Below are 12709 nucleotides of genomic sequence, written 5' to 3' on the forward strand. Positions count from 1 at the left end.
AACCAGGGGCTTGAGCCTCCGTGAGAGGAGGTGTGAGGTGGTTGGAAGTGTCGGGGGGCTGGGTTGGGCTTTAGCAACTGAGTCTTCTGACTGCAGCCCCGGGCCCTGTGCACTTCCCCAGGTTGCCCCCTTCCACATTCTGGAGCTGAACCAGCAGGCCCTGCCAGACGGCAGCTGAACGATGAAGCTGCCTTAGTGCAGCACTCTGGTCATTTATCATTAAAGTGGCACAGCCGGAACTCCCAGAGTCAAGTGGGGCCTTGATACACACTAAGCCTCTACTCCGTGCTAGACACTGGGTCCTCGGAGGTGGGATGTCGCCTCAGAACACTGGCGAGGTGTGTCAGCTGTTTTATCCTCCTCGGGCGTGTACTGCTGATCACCACGGGTGAACTGCTTTACACTCAGTCACACTTTGTGAGCCTGGCTTGCTTTCTTCACATTTGGTAGATTAGGAGACCACAGGTCTGAGAATTTATAGCAGCTTGATAAGATCCCACAACTTTAAGTGGAGGAACTGGTAGTCAATGCAGAGGTGTACCGGGCACTGGGTTCCTGTCCTCAAGGGCAGAACCTGCAGCCAGATGTGGGGATATGGGGGAAGTGTCCACCTACTTCCCTCAGAGGCTCACAGCCTGGAACATGTCCCCAGCCTCCTGCCAGGTCATCACCAGAGCCTGAAGCAACCCCTCCACCTGGCTGGCCAGTGGACCCAGCTCTGGGCTGGGGCGAGCCTCCCTCACCCCTGATGGTTGGGTGGACTGTCCTCCTGGCTGGCCCGGGCTACTACTGAGCTTGCTGCTCAGCCCCTCCCTCCGATCCCTCAGCTCAAGTCTCCAAGCCTGGGCTAATGGCTTAGGCTCTTTGAAGCCAGTAGCCTCCCCCAGACTCCCACCAAGGATGGTTGCAGGACCCCTCTGCATGCACACATGAACAAGCACACATCCAAACGCCTGTGTTGAAGCTCATGTGCCTACACAAAGCTGTGGTCTTCACACAGTTCCCCTGACCCCTTCTGTGAATACCAGGATTCCCTGAGTAGGCCCAGCATGTGGAGGAAGACAGAGGGGCAGGAGGGCTCTCCATTCTTCAGGAGGATGTCCTGAGTAGGCCCAGCACGGACAGGAAGACAGAATGGTGGAGGGAAATCCATGTCTTGAGCGCTGCCTAGTGCTTCTGTCTGTGCTGTGCTGGGTAATTTTCACACATGGAGTCAAGTAACCTATTGAAATATTTGTTCTATTTTGTGTTTTCTCTCTCTCTGTTTCTATTTTTATTATGGCATGTAGATATTTATTTACCCACCTTCCTGCTTTCTTTTAACATTATCAACATTATAAGCCAAAGTATTGTCTTTTTGACCAGGGTTGTGATAGGAACCCTCTTGTTACAAAGTGGTGGCCGATCTATGCCTGTTTGATGATTTTCTGGCCCCTCTCAAGCTCTTGCTGTCACTTCTCTGTTCTTTCTCAGTTGTCCCTTAACAGTCTGTTCTAACCCCTATAAAACAGGGACTGGAAGTACCAGCCTCATTGTTACGAGGTTTAAGAGAAGGCCCAGCACTAAGACAAGCTCTCAGGAAAATTGAAACAATAGCTCCTCCTTGCCCCTCAATATAGCTCCTTCTCATCTGTCAGGGGCTGAGGAACTGCTGAACCTGTGAACCAAGCACACAGTGTGAGTCCGCAGGCCAGGTGAAGGCCTAGATGGTGAAGTACATGGGCCTTGTGACTCCACTGCTGACTACCAGGCTAAGGAAGGACTGACTTAGCGAGCAGTTCTGAGACCGCTCAGCTCCGGGCTCCCTATGCCTGTCTCCCACGTACCTCCGACGTGACCAAGGCTTGAGCAGGGGACTCTCAGTCCCCCGGACACACTTGGAATAGCATGAGGGGTGCAGCAAAGCCAAAAGCTGAGTGACCATCCCTGGGGAGTCGATGAGGGACACTGATAAAACAATTGCAAAGTTGGTGCCATTTGCTCTTTGGAAGAAGAGGCAGGACCTGGACAAGGACAGCAGCTGGAAGGTGAAACACAGGACTGGCTCACAGTAGTGGCAGTGATCAGGCTTCCAGGGGCCATCAGGGGACATGCCCCAGGTACTGGGCCTGCGTCTCAGTCAGCTTGCTCAATTTCACATTCACCTTGCCCTGGTGGGCTTCAGCCACTGCCTCATGCAGCTTCTTGGGCAGGACGTGAACCCCAGTGGGGTACTTATCTAGGTGGGTCCACAGCTCAACCTGCACCATCACCTGTTGGATGAAGGAGTCACTCATCACAAAGCCAGAATGGCCTATGACACAACCCAGGCTGACCAGCCGACCCTCAGCCAGCAGGATGGTGTGGTGCCCGTTCTTCAGCCAGTACTCGGCCACCTGGGGCTTGATGGTCACCTTCTCCCCAGCGTTCTCACTGAGCCTCTTGACATCAGTCTCCACATCAAAGTGTCCAGTGTCACACAGGATCAAAGTGTCCAGTGTTACACATGATGGCCTCATCCTTCATCTGCTCTAAGTGCCAGCCAAGGATGATGTTGACACGGCCTATGGTGGTGACAAAGATGTTGCCCCCCTGACAGGCTTTGTCCACAGTGGCCGCCTCGTAGCCCTCCATGGCAGCCTGCAGTGCGCTGATGGGGTTGATCTTGGTGATGATGACATGGGCCTCAAAACCCTGCAGGGCCTGGGCACAGCCCTTGCCCACATTGCCACAGCCTGCTGCCACTGCTACCTTGCCAGGAATCGTCACCTCTGTGGCCCACTTGATGCCATCTATGGGGTCCTCCCAGCAGCCACAGAGCTTGTTGAACTTGCTCTTGGTGACAGTCACGATGTTGATGGCAGGCACCTTCAGGATCCAACTGACCATCATCCTGTGTGGATTGTAGACCCCAGCCATGGTCTCCTCGGAGGTGACTCAGATGCCCAGCAAGATCTGTGGGTACTTGGTGTGGAAGAGGTTGGTGAGGTCACCCTCATCCTCCAGAATCATGTTCAGGGGCCCATCCTTGAATTAGCAACTGCTCGATGCACCACGGTTACTCCTTGCTCTTCTGCCCTTCCAGGCCTATACTGGAATGCCAGCCTTGGCAATGGCAGCCAACACATGGTCCTGGGTGGGGAAGACGTTGCCGCTGGGGCCCCAGGCCAATGAGGGTGTCAATGTGGATGGCTGTCTCCATGGTCCTGTGCAGGCAGCCAGCCATGTGCGTGCCCTTTAGTGGCTTGGAGGCCGAGTGCAGCTCCCGCGTGGACATCAGGCCTGGCATTTCATTCTCTGCAATGTTCGGGGCCTCCTGTCCCCAGGCGGCCAAGCCTATGTCAGTAACTTTGTAGGGCAGTTTGTCAGACAGGCTGGCAGCACTTGTGATGGAGACAGGCAAAGGGGACTGAGCATTGGTCTGGGGACAAGCACTGGGCAGGTGGCTCCGGGCAGGGCCTCTCTCTCTCTCTCTCTCTCTCTCTCTCTCTCTCTGTGTGTGTGTGTGTGTGTGTGTGTGTGTGTGTGTGTTTTCTATTTTACATTTCAAGCAGATGTCCAGGCCCTTGGTATTACACAGGTACTTGCAGTTTGTATTAGCCATGGTTACCCAGAGAAATAGAACCAACAAGATATATTGTAGGAATGGGCTCATGTGGTTATGGAGACCGAGAAGTATCACAGTTTGCTATCTGCAAGCCACAGAACCAAGAATGACAGTGGTGTGGCTCAGTCTGAGTCCGACGGCCCAAGAATTAGAGGGTCAGGGGCGGAGGCAATGGCATAAGTCCAAATGCTGTGACCTGAAAGTTAGTGTCCCCTCAAGATTCATATGTTGAAATCCTAACCCCCAAGAGAAGATATGAGGAAGTGGGGGTTTGGGGAGGTGATTAGGTCACCAGGGTGGAGCCTCATGGATGGAATTAGTGCCTTTATAGAAGAGGCCCCCTCCACCATGGGAGGACAGAGAAGACATTGTTGGCCAAGAGATGCTAACATGAAGCAGAGAGCTGACTTACCAGAAACCTAATGCGCCTTGATACGAGCTTCCCAGCCTCCAAACCATTCAAAATAAATTCCTGTTGTTTAAAAATTATACTGTTTGTGGTAGTTTCTTTACAGCAGGCAAAATGGACTAAGACACAGTGAGAAACAGTGGCCTGAAGTTAAACTCTCTTCCATCTTGTGTGAAGAGGAAACTCCTGAGAGGCGACGCTCAGTGTCTGTGAATGGGGGAGTGGGGAGGGAGGGAGGGAGCAGGCAGAGGTCAGGGGTGAGAGATGGAGCCTGCACATCACTGGAACCCCAGCGGGTCCCTAGACGGTGACCAGGCTCAGGGACCCAGCCTCACCATGGCCACCAGGACTGAAGGGCCCACGCAGGCTGGACACTGGGTAAACGGGGAAGCTGAGAGGACTGCTGACCAGGGGGATTCTGGACACTGGACTTTGACCCAGCCCTGGAGAAGGAGGATGTGAAAATTCTCCCTAAATATCAAGAGTTCCATTTCTAAATCATGAATCTTTAGATGAACCACCAACCTTGCAAAAATTTCACAGAACACTGGAGAATGTGGCCCCAGCTTGGGGGTGTTCACTTCTTCTATCAGCTGGAGAGTTTCCATGGAAAGTGTAAGAAAGCCTGCCTCAGGGTCCATATGGCAGATCCCAGCCTGAGCCTGCCTGCAGGCTGTGCAGAGGGAGGACCCAAAAGGAGACCAGAAGGACAGGACAATAGTGACTGCAGGTCGCCGGCTTGTGATCACAGGACAGCCAGGCCTCAGCAGGACCACACATTGGAAAGCCCACAGGAACTCTGCTTAGGGTCTCCTTCAGTCTCCCCCGCTTCCTGGGCAATGCAGCCTCAGCCCAGCCCCTCCCCTCCCTCTGCACCTGCCCTCTCTGCCCCACCTCTGCCTCTCTGTGCACTTGGCTGTTAGTAGCCCTGCAGTCTGTGGTTGCTCGTCCTCTGTTCAGATGACCCCATGGCCTTGTTGCTGGGGAGAGATTCTGATGCTCTAGTCTCGGTCAAGGTGTCCCTGCCTGATCTGACCACCAAGGTCATACCATACAAACAGAGCTGCTTCTGGGCCCAGCACGGCGTGTGGGGCAGTTTGAGTGTGTGGCTGTGGGTGGAGCAGGTGCCCCCAAAGTCGTCTCCAGCGTGTGGAGGAGACTGCCCATCTGTCTCCCCGTGAGTGGCCCCTGTCACTCTGCTTCCTTCACTCCTCCTCCTGATGCCTCCATGAAGCTGAGCCACATGAGCAAGTGAGCGTCCCTCTGCCCACCCTCAGTGCCCAGCACCACCCTTCCATCAAGACCCCACTCCTGCCTGCTGCCTGCAGCCTACCCAGTGAGCTCGTGCCAGCTCAGAGTCCAGGGCTGGGCTTGGGCAGAGGGGACGGGGGAGTCCCATGCCTTCCGTGCAGGAAATGTGGGTGTGGGCTGCTAACAGCAAAGCCATTGTATTTGTCCACTAGGCGGCCAGGAAAGAGTTCCACACATGGGTGACCAGAAAACAGACATGTTTTCCCTTAGAATTCTGCAGGCTGCAAGTCCAAGGTCAAGGTGTGGGGAGGGTTGTTTGCCTCTGAGTCTTATGGGATCGGGTTTTGCTGCTGACTGCCTTCCTCCTGTGACCTCCCATGCTTTTTCCTCTGTGCATGTCTGTTGCCTGAGCTGTTCCTATAGGGACAACAGTTGTACTGGATTAGGGGCCACCCTAACGACCTTGTTTAATTTAACCTTCACAAATTCTCTCCAACCTCAGTACAGCTGCATTCTGAGGAAATGGAGGTTATGACATTAATATATAAATTTGGGGCGGACATAATTCAGTGCATGCCAGGCTTTAGCCGTGGCACTCCCTTCTCTAAGCGGTAATTTCTAAAAGAAACTGGGTCTCTGGGAAAAGATTCTAATACATTTGAAGCCGAAAGATCCCAGTTCTGGCTGGACTGCATCGTTATGGGTAGGTTGGGGGCCACAGGCACGCTGGTCTCTGCAGAGACCAGAGCTGTCCAGAGAGAATGAGGTTCTGTACATCCCCGCAGCGAACCTGGGCTCCTCAGTGGCCGCTCCTGTACGATGAGCTCCAGGCATTTGATGCCATGTTGGGTCAGGGCCCCCTGGCTCAGGCCAGCCTGCAGTATTGGAGGGACCTTGGAATCTCATCTTTTCCTCTGATGAGTGAGGAGCCGCGGTAGACCATGTGGGTGCCTCAGTGTTCTGGGGCAGTGACCCCCTGCTCATGATCCCTGTGGAGGTTCTGAGGATCAGGGACACGCAGGCCAGAGTGCCCAGTGGTTCAGCTCATGAGTCCAAAGGTGATCTGAAGGTCTCAACCTCACAGATACAATTATTGCAGCCAGAAACCCTGGTCCTTCCTTTACTATATCCCTGCTTCTGTGGATGAACGGGGGTACCCCAGGAGGAAAACTCTTGTTCAGAGAGCAGATGGCCCTCGAGGTGATGGTTTGACAGCTGGACTCCATGAAGGGGAGGGCAACCCGAGCTCAGGCTGTCTCAGAAATGGGAAGGAAAGAAGTCTGCAGAAGCTCTGCCCTGGTGTGCACCAGGCAGCAGGCACAGGAGCTGAGAGGCAGCTCCCATTTCCTATCGCTCCATGTGTTCCTGCCTTGGTGGCCTCGGGCATCAGGGACCCAGGGGTCTCCCTGAGGACTGGGCTGAAGATGAGAAGGAGGTGGTATGCCAATCCATTGTTCCATGAGACCCATGTGTTACATTTGTTTACTAAGCCAATGTTACAAACCAATTTTAAAACAATGTTTGCAGAGTCATGAAACAAATACCACAGAGCAGCACCCAGCACAGAGGAGGGCTGCCTGCCCTGGGCACCTGAGGGAAACCAGGGCCCCAAGTCTGCAGTGAGCTAGTGCAGAAACTCTGAGCTGAGAAGCTAACATACCCATCTGCAACTGAGAGAACCTGCCAGGCTCCCACAACACCCAACAGGAAACTCTCCCAGGGAGATGCCTTCCTCATCCAGGGGAACCGGGACTCTCATGGAAAACCATTTCCTACGGAAGACGAGCTTAGAGAAAAATATCCTGGTATCTCCCCAAAGAGAGGCAGCAGACACAGGAAATGAGGAGATTCAAGGCCCAGAAAGTAAAGAGAACAGAGTGAGCCAAAAGGAACATTGAAATAAGGGTGTGTGAAATGTTCAAAAAAGACAAAGGAATAAAACTATATGACAAGAACAACTCATCGTAACACATGCAGAGCTTTAAGGACCAAAGTTCTAAAATGTGTTAATGAGAAAAGAAACACAACCAGAGAGTTTAAGGCAAAAAGTGGAATAACTCCAAAGACAGATGTGAGCAGCATGTGCTCTGCAGCACCACTGACCGAGATGGAGACCAGAAACAGAACGCTGTTTGCGAGCTGCAGATAAGGAGTGTCTAGCAGGACAGCTCACTCCTACATCTGCAGCTCACCCCAGCATCCTCAGCTCACTCCACCATCCTCAACTCACCCCAGCATTCTCACCTTACACCAGCATCCTCAACTCACTCCACCATCCTCAACTCAGCTCACTCCACCATCCTCAGCTCACTCCAGCATCCTCAGCTCACTCCAGCATCCTCAACTCACCGCAGCATCTCCAGCTCACCCCTGCATCCTCAACTCACCCCAGCATCCTCAGATCACTCCAGCATCCTCAGTGGCCACAAGTTGAAGGAAAGGCAACAGAGCTGACACATGAATGCTCACACACACACACATATACACACAGGCAAACACAAAGGCACGGGTCGGCAAACACATATACATAACACACACACACATGCACACTGACACACAGGCAAACACCCACCCAGAAATGCACTCGTGAACACACACACACAGGAAAACATGCACACGCACACATATAAGGTTTAATTTGGCTGACTTGCCTGGCCACAGAGTGAACACCAGTGTAGGAATCTAATAGCCATCTGCTGAGGGGCACTGTCAAAACGCTGAGGCTCCAGGAGGGCTGGGGGACATTTCTGACAGGCAGGCTGAGCAGGGTGAAGGCCTTCCTCTGCAGACATGGCAGGACACATTCTTGGGCCTATACAAGGGAGTCAGAACAAGTCCACGTCAGAGAGTGGGGAAGCCTTCACTTTATCTGCACTGGAGCGCTGGGTTGCTCAAAGCAGGTCTCGCAGGTTAATTTCCCTTTTACACCGCAATGACTAATTCTAACCTCCCCAGCCCCTGCCCTCACCACCTCCCCAACACCTGACCTAGACTCTCACCTCCAGCTAAACAAACACCCCACCCGGACAGTGGGAGGACACCCGCTCTTTTCCCACGCGCCCTGGCTCCCTGACCCTTCCTATGAGTACCCTGAGAGAGGGCGTTCGCCTTTGTTTCCCTTCCCAACTGAAGTTCAGTCTCTAGTCGGGCCCTGGCTCCCACGCCCCTCCCTCTCCTTTTCCCTGTTTCTCCTGTGTCTTCACACTCTCCTCTTCAGAACTCCCAGAGCGCTCCCACCTTGTCCCCTGGCCCTCACCTCTTCCCTTACAGCCATCACCCCTGCCCCCCAACCCCTGTTGCCTGCAGGAGCTGTTTGACTCTTTCCAACCCTCCAAGGCAACCCACTGACCCCCAGAAGCCTCCACACCCTGCAGTGGCCCCGGTGGACCCTGTCCATGAATCTCATTAGCCACTGGTCAGACACAGCCTGCGCTCTGCTGTCTCCTGCAAACTCCTGGCCCTGCCTTTCTCCTGCTCCCCTGGTTCCCTGAGTGTCTGCTCTCTGCCTTGAATGGCCTTGGGTTCTCTCTGGGCAGCTCTCAGGCGTATCTGTGGCTTCATTATTACCCCTGAGATGGTGCCCTAGGCCATGGCTCCACCCCCATCCTCCTCTTGAGTTCCAGGAGTTTCTCCCAATTGCCTACTCAATAGCTCCCTGGGATGTCTGAGGTCCATTGGTCCAGATGCAGAGACGACGATGCTTGCAGTGACCCCCTTGGGAAGTGCTCCTGGGAAGCTGGGGAGGATTGAGGGAAGGAGGACAGGGAGCCAGTGGGGCCCAGGTTGCCACACAGTGAAGCCCTGGCATCTGCTCAGCCAAAGCAAGGGCAGTGAGCACCACATGGGCAGGGACAGTGAGCTCTCCAGTCATTGAGCTGGACAGGGAGAGATGGAATCTCCGGGCATTGCCTGGGCTCTTGCATCTCCAGGGCATTCCTCAGTGGAAAGTCACAGAGGAAGGTCCCTTTAGGAGCAAGGCTCAGACCCTGGGGAGGAAGGATGTGACCCTGGCAGAGTGCAGCCAGCAGCCAGCACAGAGGGGAGACTCAGCCCTTTCTGGGGAGCGCACTCTTCCATCCATACCACTGCCAATCAGAAGCCGAAAGCCGCAGATCCCTCCCGTTCCGTCCTACTCCACCCAGGCATCCCTCTGCCTTTCCCACCTCTCCTGTGCTAGGCTGGCCTCTCTCCACCCCTCCTGCTCCTCGCAGACCACTACAATCCCATCCCCTCCTCATTCTTCCCCTGGTCTCCCACGTCCAGTCCAGCTGTGCACAGCTATGGGCTTCTAGGTTGTGCACTGAATCATGCCTTTCTCCTCATGCCTGTCCACACCTCCTCAGTGTCCTCAGGCTGACCTCAGACTCTTTGGGCTCACTCACCAGAACGAAGCCTGGCTAGGTACCCAGTACCCCACCCACACACCTCTTCCGCTATCCTCCTTGCCCCCTGTGGGGACACTCACCAGTGGGCCATGCCTCTCCTGCTATGATCCTGTGGGTGCATCTCCTCTCCTTCTGGCTGACATTTATTCAGTGAGGAACCAGCTGGTGCCTACTACTTAGGAGGAACAGGCTGGACACCATGCTCAGCCCCCAAGTACACACGCCCCATGCATATATGCCCTGGCCCTGCATAAATGTGCTTCATCCTCCTGCACACACACCACCACCCCTGCGCTGTGTACTCCACCCTCGTGAACACATGCTCCCTCCTGTGCATGCATGCCTTGCCCCTCACATCCACGCTCCATTCCAGTGCACACTCACCCTGTCCCACGCACTCGCCCTGTCAGTGCGGAAGTGCCCTCAGGTTCTCCCTTACTCATTTTCACTTTCCACCATGCCCACCCCACGGACCCCACCTCCACCTGGCTAACTCCTAGGATTCTTGTGGTCTCCGGGCCCCGTGGAAGGCCCCTCTTTCAGAGCAGCCTCCTCCAACAACTAGCTCCCAGACTAGACTTCTCCATAGCCTTTGTGCTCCAAACGGCATCCTGTACTCTTCTCTCTGTGTTGACGGGACTGTGTTGATAGTCTGTGCTCCCCGCAAAGCTGGGGTCTCCATGGCCAGTGTCTGACACTCAGCACAGGGTCCAGAACAGGACTGCCTGTCACTTTGTGAGGCAGGAGTGTGACATGTGGCTGGGGATCTTGGGCACCCACAGAAATGAACCCCGGCTTGGTGCCAAGCACCCCAGGCGCGTGCCTCTTCCGCCATCCTCCATGTGCTTTGTGTCCCTGCAGGGCCCTGAAGAGTGGGAGGAAGGGAGTGTTACAATGATTTCTTCCATGGGGACCCAGCACTCCATGCTCAATCTCCCAGGCTCTCTCTCACTCCAAAGCTGGTGCAGCTCCGTGGGGCTCGGGGGACACGTGGCTTCAACGCCCTCTTCCGGCCAGACTCAATGACATCATGGGGTCAAGCTTGACTGGATAATCTGGGGGAGGATCTCTTTGGATAGGACAGAGTTTCACAGCCAGGCCTGCCAGCTGCCCCAGCGCCTACCTGGAGTGAGGAAATACCTCTCCAAAGAGTAAACAGGGTCAAAGCAGGACTTGGGCACAGGTTGGTGGGTGAAGGATGCCAGGGTGAGTGTGGGGACAACACATCCCAGAGGCCCTTGGTGACAGGGACATGATGGATGATGATAAGATGATCAGCTGAGCCGAGGGATCCCACAGGAGCAGGCGGGAGCCTCAGAGTTCAGGGCTCTGGGGTGGAAGGATTTAAAGTGCACCCAGGTGATCTCAAAGGCATCTGGGGTTCAGAAGCACCGATGTGGGGAGACGGGGGAAGGGCTGGCCCAAGAGAGAGTCCTGGGGAATGGTTACAGGAGGCAGAGGAGAGGCAAGAAGGAATGGTGAGGGGCACTGTGGATCCCAGAAGCCAGGAGAAGAAGGAGATTTGGAAAGAATGTGGATCCTGGGCTGCAAGAGCTGGTGAGATGGGCCTGAGGAGGGGGTGTGAGCACAGGGCGGCAGTGGCCACAGAGGGGGCCACCCTCTCCCACGGCCTCACTGTGCCCTGTGGGCCTCAGCAGCTGTGTCTGCTGCTCTCGGCAGCACTCCCTGGATCGGGTCTCAGTTTCAGGGCTGGCATTTCTCTCTGGATCCTGCCCGGGGCTCTCCACACTATGGCTCCTTCAAGGGAACCTGTCTGAGGTTACATTCACAACCAGACTTTGGCCAAACCCTCCTGGAAGGGACCCACCCCCACCCCCAGACTCACTGTCCCTAGACAGTGGGCGCCCCTCTATGTGCACATGTGTGGGGAGATGCTGAGCTTCTGAGAATGCCACCAGCAAGGGCACCTTGGTCCTGGCCCACAGGACAGGGCTCCCAGGAGGGTGGTGAGCCCAGGTACCCAAAGGCCTGGAATGGGCCCTTCATCAGTCTCAGGACGTGGAGATGGCTGCCATCTTTCTCTCTGGAGGGCATCTCACAGAACCATGGGCAGGACAGCTCCCAGCTCTGGAGGCAGCTTCGGGCAGTGGCTCTGTGCCCCGGGCATGGCTGCCTCCCTGATGCAGCTGGCCCAGCTCATCCCTACCAATCCCAGCCCACACCTCCAGGAACAGCCTGGGAATGCTGTGTATTTAGAGCGAAGGGCACTGTAGGCTCCAGCCCTACAGGGTTCTGTGAGCCGCTCCCAGCTGGTGCAGAGACAAGAAATCGTAGAAATAAAAGGCACAAGACACAGAGATCGAGAAAAGAGAGTTTGGGCCCTGGGTCCACTGCTACGCAAATCACGGAGATCAGCAGTGGCGCAGAATGCCAGGACGCTCTCACTTTTATTGAGTTGCAAATCTGGGGGCAGGGGAGGTAGGGTGTGGCCTTGGTGGTCGGAGACTGGGGGCAGGGTAGATAAGACGTGGCAGTGATAGGGTCAAGTACATCACGCATCATTCAGGTGGGGGCTCAGGAATTTCTGGCACCCAAATTAAGTAAGGAGCATAATGCATCCGCATTTTTTTCATGCTTACCAAGAAAGAATTAAAACATTAAGGTCTACATTAGTATCACTGATTATCTTTTCTAAGAAAAAAGGAACCAGGTACAGATCAGAACATGAGTTGACATGGATCGTGACCACTGAAGCACAGCATCACATAGACAGTTAAGCCCCCAGATGTCTGCGGGCCTACCTGACAGCTGTCAGGCCCACCACAAGAGCTTGGAGAGGCGGGGTTTTCTCCTAACTCCCCCAGGAAGGAGACATCTCAGCCATTTTGGATGTCTCCTCCCCTAGCTGGTTAAACAGCAGGCACTTTTCCAGCACTGGCACTGCCACACAGACAAGGTGCCCTCCAGCAGCCCTTATGTGGGTGTGACAGAGGGCCTAAAGCATCTTGCCTTAGTGTCATTCATTTCACAATGTCACCCCAGGTTCACACTTCCGACCTGAGAGGCATTAGTAAAACAATGAAGATCACCTATGAATAAGTAAGATCACATATGAGT

The 12709-nt window shown here is 54.7% G+C and overlaps 1 pseudogene; it reads right to left on the bottom strand.

Annotated features, from left to right (window-relative positions):
* Positions 1–1610: 1610 nt before the first annotated feature.
* LOC108294935 lies at positions 1611–3346 on the bottom strand (annotated as a pseudogene).
* Positions 3347–12709: the final 9363 nt, after the last annotated feature.

The sequence above is a fragment of the Cebus imitator genome, unplaced genomic scaffold (genome assembly GCF_001604975.1).
Source record: "Cebus imitator isolate Cc_AM_T3 unplaced genomic scaffold, Cebus_imitator-1.0 Scaffold612, whole genome shotgun sequence".
Lineage (NCBI taxonomy): Eukaryota > Metazoa > Chordata > Mammalia > Primates > Cebidae > Cebus > Cebus imitator.